The following is a 19,398-nucleotide window of genomic DNA, read 5'->3' as shown; positions in this document are numbered from 1 at the left end:
TTTAGCATCATTTTGATTCATTGAAAGTAAACTGATTATGACCTAGAAATTCAAGACTATATTTCATAAGAGAAAGAGAAGGGGGATTTATAGAAACTCTGGACTCACTGTTAAAAAAATAATTGTCTCATCTAAATTTCAAATCCATGGAACATATTGTTGTAAGTCTCTTTAATATAACAAAAGGACTGTTGAGATTTCCTCGGATTGCAGTTGGTGAGTATCCTGATAATTTGTTGCTAAAAATCTGAGAGTTGTGTTTTGATTTTAGACTCCATGCTGTTCACATCCAATAGTCCAACCAGATCAGATTGCCAGAGAGGAAGTTTCTTTCAACAGCTATGGAAGGTCTGGTGACTCTGAAATTAAAAGATAAACAGTTTATTTTGACCAGCAGCTGATGATGGAGCCCACAATTGAAAAGTATCCCTCATCCTTTCAGGGAAGTAGTATTTTATTAAACATACCAAAACCTTCCCAAAATAGCCTAAAAGAATATGGCATTTTAGTGTGGGGAATTCTGTCTTTGAGGGCTTATTTGATTCCATCTATGGCCTCAAAAACAAGTTGAGAGTCAAAAAGAGGCATATTTTAAAACTGCTCTTATTTAAATTTTTTTAATTCTTTAATTTAAAATTTAAAAATTTTTAGACTGCTCAAGGGTTTTAGGGGAACATATTATGTATTGCCACTCTGAGTTATCCCACCTTCTCCTTTCTCCGTGACTATGGACAGAACACATTTGCATTCCTCACAGACACAGGAAAATGCATCATGCTTTATTTTATGTCTATCCAGTTTTAATAAAAAGTGACAGCACTGAAAACAATTAGGTCCAAATATAATCAATATCAATGCAGGTGAGCAATTAAACCGACATAGGACTAGGGAGCAGAGTTAGTCTCTCTCACAGTTTTTGCACAAAATAAATTCCAGCTCACCCTGAAATAATCAGAAGAACAGTACTTCAGAGCTTGATTGTTTCAGAAAGTTATCTCATTAAAGGACAGCTGCTCTCAGTCCGTCAGGCCCCTCTTCCTCTTTGACAAAGCTCTCCATCTGGGAAAGGACACACATGTGATGAGGGAGAAAACAGACCGTCCGAGGGCAACATACTCACATCTCTCAAAAAGCTTACAGTTCCACAAGATCACTGAGACACACGTGAAAGCTACCTAGGCGTTGTCTTATGAGTTCTTTGAGTACCAAGTCATTCTGGCTCAACAGTTGTGTTCCTAGAATAGTGGTCAAGATTCAGCCCTGTTTTCAGGTTTTCACACGTTGACTTCCTGTTAACTGTTTCAGTCTTTTTGCTGAGTCATACCAGTCAACTCTAGACTGACATACCCTCCTCATCACCTTTTATCCTCCACAAGAGGGTTATGTTCATTTTCCAGCTTTAACAGAAAATGTCTATGTAACAGCCTATTAGAGGCAGCATATGGGGCTTTACTGAGGCATCTCCTGAGAACTTAGAAGTAGAATTAAATTGCCCTCTGAGAGTTAAATTTTAACAGAATTAAAATTGTAAACTCCATACGTACTGGGGTAGAGTGGAAATACACAAATCACTCTGAAGAGACAGTGAGGTTCACAAGTCTACAAGATAGGCTGTAATCAGCTTGAAAGTGAACATCTCTCAAGAACGTCCCAATCAGGAGAGGAGGACGTCTGGGGATACAGGGAAGACAGGGAGATGAGTCCTTACACCTGCCTTCTGATCCCACAGCAAGCCAATCCTGTCTTTAGCCTAATTCCACTAGGCATTCAGATGATTTACCTGGTCTTTTTCTAATTCCATGCTCACCAAGCAAACTTCTGTGAGCATTTTGCTCCCTGAGACAGTTATTTCTTATTGCAAAATAATAATAAACACTTTGTTTTCCTACATCTATGATTGTTTTTTTTTTACCTTTAAGTTAAGGGTATTTGAATTTCTCTTTAAGACTCATATCTACTTTCAGTGTACTTTAAAAAAAAAATCAAGTTTCAATCCCTACAGTAATGAAGATCAACCCTGAATCTTGATAAATTTGCCAACATAATGAATTTTAACTACCCCATGAGACGTTTCAACAGATCTACAGCCTGCCTTTCCCTCAAAGAGTACTCAGGCCATCCCTGCTCTGGCCACAGATACTCACATTTGGAGTATCTCTACATACACATTCCCATTGGTACTCTGATCATCCAATAACCCCCAGAAAGTGTTATGGCTTTTTTTACCTGTGTTTTATCTGGTTTCTTCAGTAGTAGGGCCTGCTGATTTGCTACTCAACAGCCATCTCCTTATTCCCTGGTAACACACCTCAAATTTTATTTGGAGTCACAAATGTACATAGCTAAAAGATGGTCTTTTCCAGGCTGTCTCACTGTTAGTAATGGTCCAGGAGATGTAAGTAAAAATCATTGGCTGAGAGCTTCCAGAAAGTTACTTTATTTTTTTCTATTAATTTTTTTAATTTAAATTATTGTTGATTTACAATGTGTGTTAGTTTCAAGTGTACAGCAAAGTGATTGAGTTATACATACACACACAAACGCACATAGAACTTCTTTTTCAGACTCTTGACCATTATAGGTTGTTATAAGACATCGAATATAGGTCCCTATGTTATACGATAGGTTCTAGTTGCTTACTTATTTTATGTGTAGTAGTGTGTGTGTGTTAATCTCAAGCTCCTTTTCTCTTTGATAACCATATGTCTGCTTTCTCTGTCTGTGAGTCTATGTCTGGTTTGTAAATGAGTTCATTTGTGTCATTTCCTTTAGGTTTCACATATAAATGATGTCATATGATATTTGTCTTCCTTTTTCTGACTTATTTCACTTAATACGATAATCTCTAGGTCCATCCATGTTGCTGCAAATGGCATTATTTCATTCTTTCTTATGACCAAGTAACATGCCATGACATATATATATACCCATCCTCTTTATCCATTTAACTGTCAATGAACGCTTAGGTTGCATCCATGTCTTGGCTACTGTAAATAGTGCTGCTATGAAAGCCGAGGTTCAGATACCTTTCAAATTAGAATTATTGTCTTTTCTGGATATGTGCCCAGGAGTAGAATTGCTCGGTCATACGGTAACTCTCATTTTTTGAGGAAGAGTTCTTCAAAGAGGCTGCACCAATTTACACTCCCACCAATAGTGTAGTAGGGTTCCTTTTTCTGTATACTTTCTCTAGCAGTTATTAATTATAGACTTTTTAATGATGGACATTCTGACTGGTGTGAGGTAATACCTCATTGCAGTTTTGATTTGCATTCTCTAATAATTAGCAGTGTTGAGCATCATGTGCCTGTTGGCCATCTGTATATCTTCTTTGGAGAAATGTCTGTTTATGTTTTCTGCCCATTTTTTGATTTTTTTTTACATTAAGCTGTATGAGCTGATTGTATATTTTAGAAATTACTCCCTTGCCAGTAGCATCATTTGCAAATATTTTCTCCCATTTCATAGGTTGTCTTTTCCTTTTGTTTTTTGTTTCCTAAGCTTTTTCATCCAAAACTTATGGGACTCAACAAAAGCAGTTCTAAGCAGGAAGTTTATACTGATACAAGCTTACCTCAGGAAACAAGAAAAATCCCAAACAACATTTGAACCCAAGAACCTGTTTCTTTGAAAGGATAAGCAAAACTAATAAACTTTTAGTCAGGAAGTTCCTTTAAAGAAAGCTGAATCAGCAGGAAGGAGTGTCCTTTTCCCCTTCCTCCTTCCTACTGCCGGGATTGTAAATGTGATGACTAGAACTCCAGCAAAAATCCTGGTACCATGTGGCAAACTTGAATAGAGACCAAGTGTTGGTGACAGCGGAACAGAGAGGAGCCTCTGTACCATTCCTGTACTCTTTACCTGAGAACTTCCTTTACATGAAAGAAAACAACATTTATATTAATCCACTATTATTTGGAACTTTCTCTTACATACATCTTTATGCGTGCGTGCTCAGTCTTGTCCAACTCTTTGTGACCCCATGGACTATAGCCCGCCAGTCTCTTCTGTCCATGGGATTTCCCAGGCAAGAATACTGGAGTGGGTTGCCATTTTCTCATTCAGGGGATCTTCCTGACCCAGAGATCAAACTCATATCTCCTGTGTCTTCTGCATTGGCAGGCAGATTCTTTGCCACTGAGCCACCGCGGAAGTCCATTATACATCCTTGACCAATCCTAATAGATAAAATCAGAAATCTAACATTTCTGTCCCTGGTATATGCTCCAAACAGTGACAAGCATGTGTCTTTATGCCCTTATGCCCATATCCTCAAAACTTCCTAATGATTTTAGCCCTATTAAAATAAGAATTGATTCAGAAAAGTAACTTTTAAATGTTATAATCAATAAATCACTTCCTTCTTGTTGTTTCATCCTGTGGCTTAACATGGAAAAAAAAATGCCCTGACTTATTTGAAAAGATATTTTTATCTTAACCACATACTGCTGCATGGCAAACATTCTTGTTCCTACTATAAAAATAATACATGGTACTCAATCTGTAACACTATTTTCTCCTTTTGTGTATATTTTGTAAGTAGATCTTGTAGAATTGCTTTTTAAGTGCGATGAAAATAATTTTCTCTGACATTTGAGATTATTATTTATTTTATTATTTCACAACCATTTGAAATAATATAGCAGCTTTTCCATCCGAACTACAAGAGCAACTCCACGGGAAGAACACTGGATATAGTAATACCATGAATATTAGCCATGTTGTAGAAAACGTAAGCAGGCTCACATGTAGTCATACCAGCCAACAGTGCAGAGTGGCCACGTTAATAACCGATCCAAATACACTTCTGAGTCCTCACTATTGAGCATTCAGAGAGATTCATTCATTCACACAACAAACACTTATCAAGCATCTCTATTAACTGAGCGGGCTACCCTGATAGATCATTTGGTAAAGAATCCGCCTGCAATGCAGGAGAACCCAGTTCGATTCCTGGGTCAGGAAGATCCCCTGGAGGAGGGATAGGCTACCCACTCCAGTATTCTGGCTTGGAGAATTCCATGGACTGTATAGTCCATGGACTCGCAAAGAGTCAGACACGTCTGAGCGACTTTCACTATTAACTGAGCAATGTGCTAATCCCTGGAAATACCAAGAAGAAAAGACAATTCCTGCCATGTAGGAACTCAGGGTCTAACAAGCTAACGTGAACATGCAAATAAATATGCTATGTTCCAAAAATTATTATACAAGTGATTTGCATAGAGTAGTCATAATGGCAACATGTATCAATATAAAACACCTGTAATACAAAAATTGTTCTAAAGAAAGCTCAGTCAAGTGTGAGTCATTCAGAATTCCTGCAGGACGATTTCCTCTTAACACTCTTGTCCAGTACAGATGAGGCCTGATTCACTAGCAGTTTGTCAACGATTTCCCAAGGTAGAGGGAAGGAAATATCTAAATCACCAGTTTTGTACTCCCACCTCTGACTAGACAAAAAAAAAAAAGGCTACAGCAATTGCTGTGGTAAAAATCATGTCATTGAAAATAAAGGTGAACTCATTTGCTCTTTGTGAGAACTCAACTCTCTCAGGACCTAACCCAGCATAGAGATATCTACGACTAAGCCATGTGAGCAAACACATCTCCGGAGGAAATGGTACATTTCTCTCAGCTAGAGATGATTCAGCTTGCTCTATGAGTCAGGAATGATTATTTATCTGCCCTTTTAGAAGCGTCAATGACCAAGGAAGGGAAGAAAAATTTTCGAACCCCAAGTTGTCATAGGAATTCTTAAGATGGAAGCATCATAAATTTTAGCCTTGCACGTAACCTCTGTTCTCTTAATTATTTTTTTAAAAAAAAACTTAACAGAACAACATTAAAACAGAAGTGAGCTAATATATTGGTTTCCATGAGCCACTGCCTTGCTTTGCCACACTGGCACACCTCATAATGTGATCTAACCACATTAACCTGCACAGAATACAGGTTTGTGTTTGCTGAACTCAGCTGTGTTCAGACAAGGCCTCCATTCTCTTTTCAAATCTTATCTCTAGATGTGTGCAACTAAAAGTATTATATCTGAAATTAACTATCCAAATCTTAATTAGGAAAAGCATATTTCAAAAATTATTTTGGATGAAAACAGTATAAGCACATAAATCTTATTAGAATTTATGCTGTAGAATTGACTATACTCCTAGCTCCATGAGAGCTGGGACCCATAACTGTTTTGATCACCACTGTAGAGCCAGAATTTACCATAAGACCTCGCATGTGGTGGTTGCTTAATAAAAATTTGTAAGTATATGGGTGAGTGTGTGGATGAATGGATGGATAAATGGAAAATTTTATTGTAATGGTGAATGATTGAAAAAATGAATGACAAATTGATAAAACTCTACTTTTAGAACCTTTTAACAATTATTGTTATAATTAACAATTATATAATTATTGTTAATTATAATTAACAATATAATTATCATATGCTTGAAGTTATTTTTAAAAATTCTTCATAAAGGTGAGGGGTAAGAGGCAGTGAAGTAGGTGACTTAGAAAGTTCAATTATTATTTGATAATTCTTGGAGCACTATGGTAAAAAAAAAACTATATAAACATTGAATATTATTACCTAATTAAAATTTCAATGAGCCAAACTTTATATTAGACTTGGTAAGTTTTGTCATTACTTTGTAGGAAGGAAAAAAAATGTTGCAAAGGCACTTAGTATGCCTGGTCTGAAAGAGATTACTTTCACAGTTACTTGTTTTGGCCTTGTCATCATTGTCTAAATACTACTCAGCTTTTGGCAATATTGAACTTTAAAGGAGTAAATCATTTCATTAATTTTAATAAGATGCTTGTTCTTGTCAGTTCGTTGCATAAAAGATTTAGAAATGTAATATTTTCCAAATCTGTATAAAATTATACTTTCAAAGGAGCCTGATGAACTTGATGTAATTATTAAAATACTATATTATTAAAATTGTATCAGAATGGATACAACTTGCAAATTTTGTTAATGGTGGTATTGATGCAAGAGATGTCAGACAACTTGCTTCCAGCCCAAATTTGAATTTCCTGATTTTATTTAGGAATTGGTTGTCAAGAAGGTTGAATTCCTGAGTTCCACAGAGAAATGGTTTATTTTGACTTTTCCCCTTTCCCAAGTGTCAATGTGGCTTGCTTATTTCAGGAGGATTCTGTGATACTGTTAATTCTGAATACCTATTCCTTACCTACCCCAGGGAGATTTCCATAGAAATACTAGTAGCTACCTCAGAAAAATAGTCCCTGGGACTTCCCTGGTGCTTCAGTGGTTAAGAAGCTGCCTACAGGGAACATGGTTTTCAAAACTAAGATCCCACGTGCCACAGAGCAACTAAGCCCCTGTGTCACAGCTACTGAAGCTGGTGTGCCCTAGAGGCTGTGCTCTGCAACAAGAGGGCCATAATGAGAACGCACCACACCACAGCTAGAGAGTAGCCCTCACTCACGGCAGCTAGAGAAAGCCCACAGGCAGCAACGGAGACCCAGCACAGCCAAAATTAAATAAAAGAAAAAACAGCCCTTAAATTTTGGGGTTGAAATTGTGGTTGCAGATGAGGAGAATGGGGAGAGGCAGAAGGAACAAGAGGCATGGGGAGCCCCAGCCAAATGCTGGAAGGCTGCAATCCTGCTCTGGACTTCCCCCAAAGCAGATCCTTAGGTACAGATTTGAATGTGAGGTATCATGATGTATAAAAAATATATATTTGGTCACTCACATAACCAAAGTATATTTCTAATATCTATTTGGTCTTCTCCATGGTTTCTGGCTCACAGATCCCCAAAGTCTTGGAATGCCCTTAGTGATAAGAGCAATGGGAGCATCTTTTGTTACAATATTTGGTCTCCTGTCTTCAGGTCCTGGGGCTTCCCTCATAGCTCAATTGGTAAAGAATCCACCTGCAGTGCAGGAGACCTGGGTTCAATCCCTGGGTTGGGAAGATCCCCTGGAGAAATGAAAGGCTACCCATTCCAGTATTCTGGCCCGGAGAATTCCATGGACTGTTAAGTCCATGGGGTCATAACGAGTTGGATACTACTGAGCGATTTTCACTTTCACTTCAGGTCCTGAAATTGCTTGGGAGCCACAAAGATAAAATGGGCGTCTGTCATACTATTCATAACAAGCACCTTTCCTCCATAATGGAGTTTACATTAATAAGATGACTTTTGGAAAGTACCTAAGGACTGATGAGATGACTTTTGGAAAGTACCTAAGGATTGGGAGCTGGTTTTCAGGGGAACCTACCATGGGACTTTCAGTTCTGGCTCCTGATTTCTATAGAGGTAAGAGGAGTTGAAATTTGAATCAGTCACCATAGCCAATGATTTAATCAATCATGCTTGTGTAATGAAGCCTCCATAAAAACCTGAAAGGAGGTGGTTCAAAGAGCTTCCAGGCTGGTGAAATAGAGCCCTTCCACATGCCACTGTACCAGCCCCAAATTCCACAGGAACAGAAGCTTCTTTGTTCGGAACCTCGCCTTATTGTATCTCTTCATCTGACTGTGAATTCGTATCCTTTAGTATTCTTTGTAATAAAGCGACAATTCAGTGAGTAAACATGTTTCCTGAATCCAAGAGCCACTCTCAGATATTAATCAAGGGAGTCATAGGAATTTCTGATTTATAGCAAGTCAGTCAAAAACACAAGTAACAGCCTGGAATTTCAATTCGCATCCAAAGCAAGGGCAGTCTTATGGGACTGAGCCCTTAACCTGTGGAACCTGATGCTCTCTCTGATAGACAGATACCATCAGAATTGAGTTAAATTGTAGGACACCCCAGCTGGTATCAGAGCATTTCTTGGTGACATAAAAGTGAAAAAGAAAGTGAAAGTTGCTCAGTCGTGTCCAACTCTTTGCAACTCCGTGGACTATAGGCTGCCAGTCTCCTCTGTTCATGGAATTCTCCAGGCCAGAATACTGGAGTGGCTAGCTCTTCCCTTCTCCAGGGGATCTTCCCAACCCAGGGATCAAACCCAGGTCTCCTGCATTGCAAGCAGATTCCTTACCATCTGAGCCACCAGTGAGGGAGACCTCTCCATACATACACACTGAAACTGATACCAGAATTTCAGTGTGCAGGTAACCTAGTTATGAGACACACCAGGAAACCACCAGGATAGTAGAGGAGTGAGAATAAACAGGTAATAAAGGGTACTTTTTTGTGCTGATTACCAGTATGGGCAAGGGAACTCAATTCCATGGGGGAACTGGGAGACAGTGCAGAACACACCTCAGAGTTATTCCAAATGTGGGGCTGGAAGCTGGGGTATTAGCCACCAACTCACCCACTGTCATTGGAGATGTTGGAGAGTTACTCCAGGGTCATTAATGTTCCTGCACTTCCAGACTTCCCTGCTCATGGGCTGAATATACTTTCAGAGCTACAGAATAAAGCACCCTGAGACAGGGTTCAAGGTTTCTGAGAAAGCAGCCCTGGGAATACGGAAGTGACAGCCAGGGGACATGGGCACCAATAGTGTCTATTATAACTGCCTTGGAGGTGTTCATCAGGTTCTTGTCAACAACAAATTGTCACTCACCAAGAGCATTTGCCAGCGGCTGAACAACAACCACAAGGGCATTTGCCATCTGCCTGTGCTGCTGCAGCTGCCAACCTTCAACACTCCCTGAAGGGAATTCAGGGTGGAAGGTAAGGCACTCTGTGCTCCAGGGAAACTGGTGGAGCAGGTTTTTAGATAGTTAGATATTTTCAGGAACTGATTTCATGGTTCCAATCTTGCATCTCCTCATACCTAGAAAAGCACTAAATCCCTTCATGTGACATCAGCTCCTCAGGACTAATAGAAAACTTTTTATAAAGTAAGTACTTGATTGCATTGAACCCCTCCTTCACCAGAATCTTATATATTGACCTTCCCTTACTGCTGCTTTGGAATAGTTCCTCAGAGCTATCTGAGGTGCTATTTCCAGGCTGCAGTCTTCATTTTGCCCTAAATAAAACTTAACTAGCGACTATCACGTTGTGCCAGAGAAGGCAATGGCACCCCACTCCAGCACTCTTGCCTGGAAAACCCCATGGGCAGAGGAGCCTGGTGGGCTGCAGTCCATGCAGTCGCTAAGAGTCAGACACGACTGAGTGACTTCCCTTTCACTTTTCACTTTCCTGCATTGGAGAAGGAAATGGCAACCCACTCCAGTGTTCTTGCCTGGAGAATCCCAGGGACGGGGGAGCCTGGTGGGCCGCCGTCTCTGGGGTTGCACAGAGTCGGACACAACTCAAGCGACTTAGCAGCAGCAGCAGCAGCAGCATCACATTGTGCATCTTTTTAGTTGACATTCCTCAATATTGTTCTTGACTGTGCTTCCTACCATAAAGCCTTGGCTAACTGACTCGCTCTCCCTTGGATGATGAGTGAATTGACAATGAGGTGTATGATGACTTATATGATTACACTTACTACTTCTAGGTAACAATTAATCATAAAACAGTCTTTAACTTCATTAACCAGGGCTGAGACTTTCAGGCACTGTATCAGCTCTAGATTGAAGAAGACTTTTAATATCCTAAGAAATAGTTAACATACTCCAAGGTAGTTTCAGCAAGCAGGCTCTACTTGAAATTACCAAGTGCCTAATGATCTTCTATGCTGTTCTGTGCTTAGTCATTCAGTCGAGTCCGACTCTGAGACTCCAAGGACTGTAGCCCACAAGGCTCCTCTGTCCATGGGGAATCTCCAGGTAAGAATATTGAAGTGGGTTGCCATGCCATCCTCCAGGGGCTCTTCCCAACCCAGAGGTTGAGCTGAGATTGAACCATTGCAGGCAGATTCTTCACCCACTGAGCCACCAGGGAAGCCTAATGATCTTCTACCTAAGTCCTGTTGGTCATGCCCAGTGACTGCTACTTGCATGCAGTCTTAGGTCACAGCCAATAGAGACTGAACGGTGCCAGGCCTTGGTCTAAGAGGTTCACTTATACTGATTCAGTGAGTTTTTACAATGACACCATGATGTAGATGCTATAATTATCCTCATTTTTAGATGTTATACAGACACTGATAATTTGTATAAGGTCACACAGGTGGAAAGCAGTAGAACATAGATTCAGTCTCAGATTATCTGACACCAGAGACCACTTATTGTATAAACTCCTTCCTAGAATCTGGCGAGCAAACTCACGCTCTGATATGCAGCTTTCTTCACTACCAAGCACAAGTCACAACTTCCCCTAAGAAGTTTCCTTCAGCCAATCATGTTAACTATTTTAAAGTCATGCACTCCCCTCCCCACCAACACACACATTGCTGGAAGAACTGAGGATTCCACATTGTAGTAAAACATTGTGCTTCCCAGGTGGCTCAGTGGTAAGGAATCCGCCTGCCGATGCAGGAGACACAGGTTCCATCTCTGGGTGGGAAGACCCCTTGGAGAAGGAAATGCAACCTACTCCAGTATTCTTGCCTGGGAAACCCCATGGACAGAGGAGCCTGGCAATCTACAATCTCATGGAGTCGCAAAAGAGTCAGACACGGCTGAGCAACTAAACAACAGCAACAATAGAACATGACTCCAGAGAATTAGTGGTACTTACCATATGGAATTCACACTAAGACCGAAGAAACACATCAAGGTACCACCCACTCCAGATGTAGTCTGGAGGAAAGGGCACAGAACTCTGGAAACCAGCAAAACGTGAGCTCTGACCCCAGCTCTGCCAGGAGCTCTGCAACCTTGACCAAGTCACTTCATTTCTCTGGGCTTTCATTTTTTTTCATCTGCCACAAATGATTTGGACTAGAAAAGCTATAAGGTTCCTAAGAACCCTAAAAACCCATGACCCAAGTTTCAGAAACGTTTCTCAATTACTAATGCTACATGGAGACAATATTTTAGGTTCTTCTTTATTGAGCAGTTGACACAAGCCTACTGTTGGAGTTCCCTCCCTTTCAGATGCCACATCATTTCCAAGCCACAGCCACAGATGGCTGTTGGGTATCAGTATCAGGGACCAAATTGAAGAAGCAGAACCCTAAACAGCAAGTCAGCAACCACACTAGGCTCCTCACCCCAGTTTCAGTTTCACAGGTTTGGCAGCCCCTGATTTCTCTTACATTAGGGGAGCACACGGAAAAAGTATCTCAGCAAATTCATTTTTCTTTTCATAATAATATTTGTTAGTATCTAAGGAAATGGGAACCAGATGACAGGTCCTAAACATGGTCAGACGAAGCCTTAATGAACTCAGAAAGTAAACCTTGTATTAAGTAGGTTGTCTCTTTTTTGTTATTAACATTTTAGCATGAATATTTTTGCACATTTGCAAAAGCAGAGAGAGTGCTATAGTGAGTCCTCATGAATCCATCATCCGACTTCAACAATTCTCAGTTTATGGTAAATGTTGTTTCATATCTGTCCCATTCAGTTCCCCCACCTCTGAAATATTTTGAAGTAAATCCCTGTCTATGTCTTGCCACCTATAAATATTGCCATATGTATCTTCAGAAGACAAGGTCTCTCTTCAAAAGCATAGCTATTATTGTGGTTTTTAAAACTTTTTAATTTGAACATTTTAAAATTTAACATTAATTCATTAATGTCAAATTACATCCAGTCAACATTCAAGTGTCACCAATTGTCTAGTTTTTTAAGCAAGCAACTTAGTCAAGTTAATATCCAAATAGCATTCATATATTGAAATTGATTAATATGCCTCTTTGGTCTCTTTGCTAAGTTGCTTCAGTCATGTCTAACTCTTTGTGACCCCATGGACTGTAGCCCTCCGGCTCCTCAATCCATGGGATTCTCCGGGCAAGAATACTGGAGTGGGTTGCCATTTTCTCCTCCAGGGGATCTTTCCGACCCAGGGATAGAACCAGTGTCCCTTACATCTCCTGCACTGGCAGGCAGGTTCTTTTCCACTAGCGCTACCTGGTCTCTTTAAACATATAGTTTTCCTGCCATTATTTTTTCCCCTTGTAATTTAATTGTTGAAGAAACTGGGCCATTTTTCTGGTACAGCTTACCAGAGTGTCTCTTGATTATTACATCTCCACAGAAGATCCCCTGGAGGAGAAACTGGCAACCCACTCCAGTACTCTTGCCTGGAGAACCCCATGGACAGAGGAGCCTGGGGGGCTACAGTGCATAGGGTCTCAAAGAGTAAAGCACAGCTGAAGCAACTCAGCACACACAGCGTCATTTAGCACGTCCTCTCTCTCCATTCTGTTTTCTGTGAATTCGTAATAAGATCTAGAGGCTTGATCAGATCGAGGTTCAGTTTTTATTTCTGTTAGGAACAAAAAGTACCTGTCTTTCTTGTGGTGTTAGCAGTTATTAACCATTGTCTAGATCCATTAATTCACTAGAGTGCTCCTGGCTAGTGGATCAGTCATCATTTCTAGGCCTTTTCTGTAGACATAGATAAGAAGGGAATTTGTATGTTTGCTTTAAAACACACAACCAGTTAACACCAGTACTTACTACGTGAACTTAGGTACACAGGATATGTACTTAAATTCTTGGATTCATAGCTCCTTTTTCTTATTCTGAAATCTCAGTTCTCAACGATACTAAAGGACATTCACTGGTTCTTTCACAAAATATACACATAATCTGTATTTCACAAAATACACATATAATGACAATACACCAAAAATATCATTGCTAAAAACAGTTTAAGGGTTTTTTGGCTTTGTTCTGAAATTGTTTGTTTATTTTGCAGAGCTTTTTTTCCTAGGGTATATCTCACTAAGAATTCACTGACAAAATCCTGCATTATACAGACAGTTAAAAGAGTTTTTATTTGTGTGGTTATGCAACCAACTTTATACACAAATATATTTGTTTCTTATTGCTTTCAATTATTAGAAATTGTTTTTTTAATTGAATTTTGTTTTTAATTATATTGAACATTTATATAGCTTCAAAGTCAAATCTGCAAAACGAATATTCAGAGAAGTGTAACTTTGATCACAGTCTTATTCCTTTCCTTTCTAATAGATACTATATTCTTATGAAAACTTGTTTATTTATCCTTCTATTTTTATATGATAGCATACTTTGCACATTTCATCCCCCTTGCTTTTCTTGAAGTGAACACAGTATTCCAAAGATTACATCCTAGCATTATACTGAGATAGTCCTCATTTCTTTTACAGCTACATGGTACACCATTGTATAGATATACCAATATTTATTCAATCAGTCCTCTACTGATGGACGCTTGGACTATTTCCAGTCTTTTCCAATTCCAAATAACTCCATAATAAGTAGGATGTCTCTTCTTTCTGTTTTTTTTTTTTCTTGTAAGATTCATACAGAGAGTTGAGGGAGAAATTCTCCCTGCCTCTATTCTCAACACTTTGTATCGTCTTCATCTTTATGTCCCTAAAACCTGGTACAGAGTCTGACACATAGTAAATGCTCAATAAACTTTCGCTAAGTAAAAAGCACAATCATTCATGTGTAAAATCTATAAATATACCAGTTAAGTTCATGAATGAAAACTGGGAAATGTTGCTGAGGTAAGTATAAATCCTATAGGTTAGTGAATATTTTATGTATTCAAAGACTTCTTATCTATTGATGAACTATGAATTTAAAAACTTCTCCTAGCTAATTTATCATGAGGATCCATTTTTAAAAAGATACTCTCAGTGAATCAGAGAATCTCGTGTTTGCTTTCTGGAATGGTTTTTGATCAAGAGGTTGGAAGTGTTGATAACCAGTGTGAAAGAGAAGAGTCTGGCTTCTGGGTGATTGTACATGTATACAAGGAGTACCACCAAAGAGTTAATGATGATATGGTTTTCTTATTATACTATTATTAATGCTTCTTAATTTTATTATGCTGTAATATATTTGTTTCTGTGAAGTCTGTGTTCCCTACCAGAATGTAAGTGCTTTGTGGGCGGAGATCACATGTCTGTCTTGTTCTGAGTTCTATCCTCAATGCCATGCACTAACCCTAACACATGGTAGATATTCAATTAACATTCCATGAGTAAGTAAATGAATCCAAGGTTTTAACAGGAAATACCTCTCTTTGGTGCAAACCAAAAAGATCCTGGGTAGCAAATCTGAGTTTAACCTTTAGTTTTAGCTGTCTTCCTCTGACACAGCTCCAGTGAGAAAAGAAAGGCTGCCACCTCATTCCTGGCAAGTGGAGGTGGAGTCCAGATTTCCCACTTAGGCTTCACTGATGCCTGAGCAAGGGACCCCTTCATTACACTGGGCTGGGGAGCCAGTTCTGGCTTCCCACGAGATCCCCACTGAAACGTGTCTGCCTTAGAGGGTTAGGACTGCTCACTATTGATCCCCACATGCCCTCTACTGACACCTCATGGGCACGGGCCACTCACTACCTCTCAGTGGGAATGAAGTCCCAGCTCCCTACTCAGTTTTCTCTGTCACCACTCCAGGTAGGAGGAACTTGAGAAAACTTATTATAGACTGGGTAGAAGTCTAAGATTCCCACCTGGTTTCTGCTGGCATGGCAAGGGACCCAGAGTTTTTTTGTGGAGGTTGACTTGAGTAGTTTTCTTCCCCCTCCACAAGCTTTCCATCTTTCTAGGCTGCTCCTTTCCTGGCCCTTTGACTAGAGAGAGCAAGCTTTTGTTGGGGCCTTCTTTTGTCCGCACACATGGGTGTTTGCAGGTTGCCAGCTCACTCAGCTACCAGTCTGGGATAATAAGGGCAGAAAGAAAACCTGAAGAACTCACCACTGAGTTCTTTGGATCTCCAGGTCCTAAGCAGTCTGTCTTCTTCTCTCCAACTTTCAGCGTCTCCTTATGCTTGTTTCTTATATAATATCCAAGAAGGAATAGGATAAAGTACGTTTACTATGTCTTCCCAGAAGTGGAATTCTGGCATTGCACCTTTTACTCCTTTTTTCTAACACTGATGTGTTAGGCAGTATTTTATCACTATGACATTGCACGTATCCTCATCTATTTATTTGCTAGATCGATGAGAATTTATTGAATTCTTACCACATGTTCAACACTGAATCAGTCTCTGAAGTTAAAAGGAAGAACAAGATCACATTTTCTCAGTCCACTGGAGGACATAATATAAAATGAAGCAGACTATTTTCCAGTAGTCACATGTGGATGTAAGAGTTGGACCATAAAGAAGGCTGAGCACTGAAGAATTGATACTTTTGAACTGTGGTGTTAGAGAAGAGTCCCTTGGACTGCAAGGAGATCAAACCAATCTTAAAGGAAATCAACCCTTAATATTCATTGGAAGGACTGATGCTGAAGCTGACTCATTAGAAAAGACCCTGATGCTGGGAAAGATTGAAGGCAGAAGGAGAAGGGGATGACAGAAGAGATGAGATGGTTGGATAGCATCACTGACTCAATAGACGTGAGTTTGAGCAAGCTCCAGGAGATGGTGAAGGATAGGGAAGCCTGGCTTGCCACAGTCCATGTGAGTCTCAAAGAGTCAGACAGGACTGAGTGACTGAACAACAGTAATAGTGATCTACACCAGTCCAAGTTCAATGCATGAAATAGGGCACTCAAAGCCAGTGCACTGGAACAACTCTGAGGGGTGGGGTGGGGAGGGAGGTGAGAGGGGGGTTCAGGATGGGGGACACATGTACACGCATGGCTGATTCATGTCAATGTATGGCAAAACCCACTACAATATTGTAAAGTAATTCAGTTCGGTTCAGTTCAGTCACTCAGTCATGTCTGACTCTTTGCATCCCCATGAATCTCAGGACACCAGGCCTCCCTGTCCATCACCAACTCCCAGAGTTTACCCAAACTCATGTACATTGAGTCAGTGATGCCATCCAGCCATCTCATCCTCTGTCGTCCCCTTCTCCTCCTACCCCTAATCCCTCCCTGCATCAGAATCTTTTCCAATGAGTCAGCTCTTCCCATGAGGTGGCCCAAGTATTGGAGTTTCAGCTTCAGCATCCGTTCTTCCAATGAACACCCAGGACTGATCTCCTTTAGGATGGACTGGTTGGATCTCCTTGCAGTCCAAGGGACTCTCAAGAGTCTTCTCCAACACCACAGTTCAAAAGCATTAATTCTTTGGCGCTCAGATTTCTTCACAGTCCAACTCTCACATCCATACATGACCACTGGAAAAACCATAGCCTTGACTAGACAGATCTTTGTTGGCAACGTAATATCTCTGCTTTTGAATATGCTATCTAGGTTGGTCATAACTTTCCTTTCGAGGAGTAAGTGTCTTTTAATTTCATGGCTGCAATCACCATCTGCTGTGATTTTGGAGCCCAGAAAATATGCTACTTGGAGGCAAACCATTCAATAAAGTAATTAACCTCTAATTAAAATAAATAAATTAAATAATAATAATAATAGTGCTATACAAAGTGCTACAGGAGACCCAGGAGAAGTCAATTCATTGGAATGGGGTAGAGATGAAGGTGGAGTAGGTTCAGGGAAGGTTCCACAGAGGAAGAAGCTATTGAATTAGATTAAAGAATGAGTAGGAGCTTTCCAGGTAGATAAGAGGAAAAAGTTGTTACAGGCAAAATTAACAGCATGAATAAAGGCACAGAGGCAGAAAGTGGGGAACAAGTAGCTCCTTGAAGGAGGAGCATGGGATAGAAGAAAAAAAGTGATGAGTGGAAAATAGATGGGAGAAAGATCATATATCATGTCACAAAAGGCCAGAGCCACAGTTCTTCTCAAGCAAAACTCATGCAGGCTGTACTACATGGATGGCAAAATACACTTCCTGTTCAGATGTGGCAGAACTGAGTCTCCTTCCATGCTTGGTTGTTATGAATTACCCTCTTTATCCAGCCAAAGCACATTTCTGTCAGCAGTTTGTCAGTTCCAGGTTCCCCAGGCATTGCCACAATCATATCCCAAAGAGAGAGGAGCCCTGTGTGTCTCTCAGCCAATTAGTGGTCCACTTGCGCCTGCCAGCAATTTGAAGCCTCAGAAACATTTTCCCATGAAGTTTATTTATGTTGCTGCTGCCCTAAAAACTAAAATGATAGAACAAAAGATCAAGAAAGAAAATAACAATATTAAATGGAAGGAAGACCTTAAACAAAGGCTCCAGACTTAATCTTATTCCTAATGGGAGGCCTGCATATAAAGGAAGTGGGACTGAAATTGACGGGCTTTGGCTGGAACAGCATGTTTGTCTGACAGGCTACAGGAGCGGCAGCTGTAGTCAACCGGAGGATTTGGCCCTTTGATGACAATCAACAATTCTGTTGGGGACTCTCATGGACAGGCTGTCCCCTATTGTGGTGTGTTTCATGATCCTTTGACCTTAAGCTTTAGTAGCTCTGTTGTGTCCAACTCTTTGTGACCCCATGCGCTGTATCCCAGCAGGCTCCTCTGTCCCTGGGATTCTCCAGGCAAGAATACTGGAGTGGGTTGCCATTTCCTTCTCCAGGGGATCTTCCCCAACCCAGAGATTGAACCCAGGTCTCTTGCATTGCTAGCAGATTCTTTACCATCTGAGCCACCAGGGAAGCCCAGAGTGAAGATATAAGTTAAGACTCATGGTGACCTTAAGGCAGGACCACAAACTTCACTCCTATTAAATTAAGTTTACTACCCATGCTATGAGGGGGCAGAAAACAGAACTTACAGAATGTTTTCCCAAAGCTTTTAGCTAAACTTCTAACTTATGACAATAGATATATAATATATGTAGTTGAGTGTCCAAGTTCATAGTTTAGAAGACGCAAGATAAAGAAAGTATTTATCCCTATTTTTGTATTTATCCTTATTTTTGCTTGAGCTGTTCTTTCTTCCATCTTGGTGTTCCAAGATTCCTTCTTTTTATCATTTCCTTTCTGTTGAGACAACTTCCTCTAAGAACAAACTATCTTAGTTTTCCTTCATCTGAAAATGTCTCGATTTCTTCTTTATTCATGAAAGACATTTTCACTGGATATAAGGTTCTGGGTTGACAATTTTTCTTTTTTTCAGCATTTGAAAAATGTTGTGCTGCCTCCTTCTGGCCTCCATGTTTTCTGACAAGAAATCTTGAGTCATTTGAATTGTTTTTTTCCCCTAAAGGTAAGATGTCATTTCTCTTACACTGTTTTCAAGACTTTTGCTTTGTCTGTAGTTTTAGAAGTCTGACTATGATATGTCTCGATGTAGATTTATTTGGATTTACCATGTTTAGGATTGACTCAGATTTAGATTTATGTCTTTCAGCAGATTTGAGAAGTATTCAGTCATTTTTTCTTTGAAGATTTTTTTCAGACCCACTTTCTTTCTCCTTTTTCCAGAACTCCTATGACATGAACACTAGATCTTTTTGGTTCCACAGGTTCCTCAAGTTCTGTTCCTTTTCTTTTTTTCCCAGTCTATTTTCTCTCTACTGTTCATATTAGGACATTTCTGTTGTTCTATACTTCAGCTGACTAGTTCTTCCTTTGTCCCAGGTGTGGGGAGGG

General features: G+C 40.0%; 1 protein-coding gene across 1 annotated transcript in view; it reads right to left on the bottom strand.

Moving 5' to 3' along the window:
- Positions 1 to 130: 130 nt before the first annotated feature.
- CDC20B (cell division cycle 20B) overlaps positions 131 to 19,398 on the bottom strand; it is a 133,649-nt gene continuing 114,381 nt past the window's right edge. The window contains exons 14-15 of the transcript XR_009491870.1: positions 942 to 1,059; positions 131 to 359 (exon numbers count right to left, since the gene is read on the bottom strand). The gene's annotated coding sequence lies outside the window, so the exon portion shown is untranslated. The remainder of the gene's footprint in view (positions 360 to 941; positions 1,060 to 19,398) is intronic.

The sequence above is a fragment of the Bos taurus genome, chromosome 20 (assembly GCF_002263795.3).
Source record: "Bos taurus isolate L1 Dominette 01449 registration number 42190680 breed Hereford chromosome 20, ARS-UCD2.0, whole genome shotgun sequence".
Taxonomy (NCBI): Eukaryota; Metazoa; Chordata; class Mammalia; order Artiodactyla; family Bovidae; genus Bos; species Bos taurus.
Note: the sequence above shows the minus strand (reverse complement) of the source record. Positions and strands in the feature narration are given on the sequence as shown.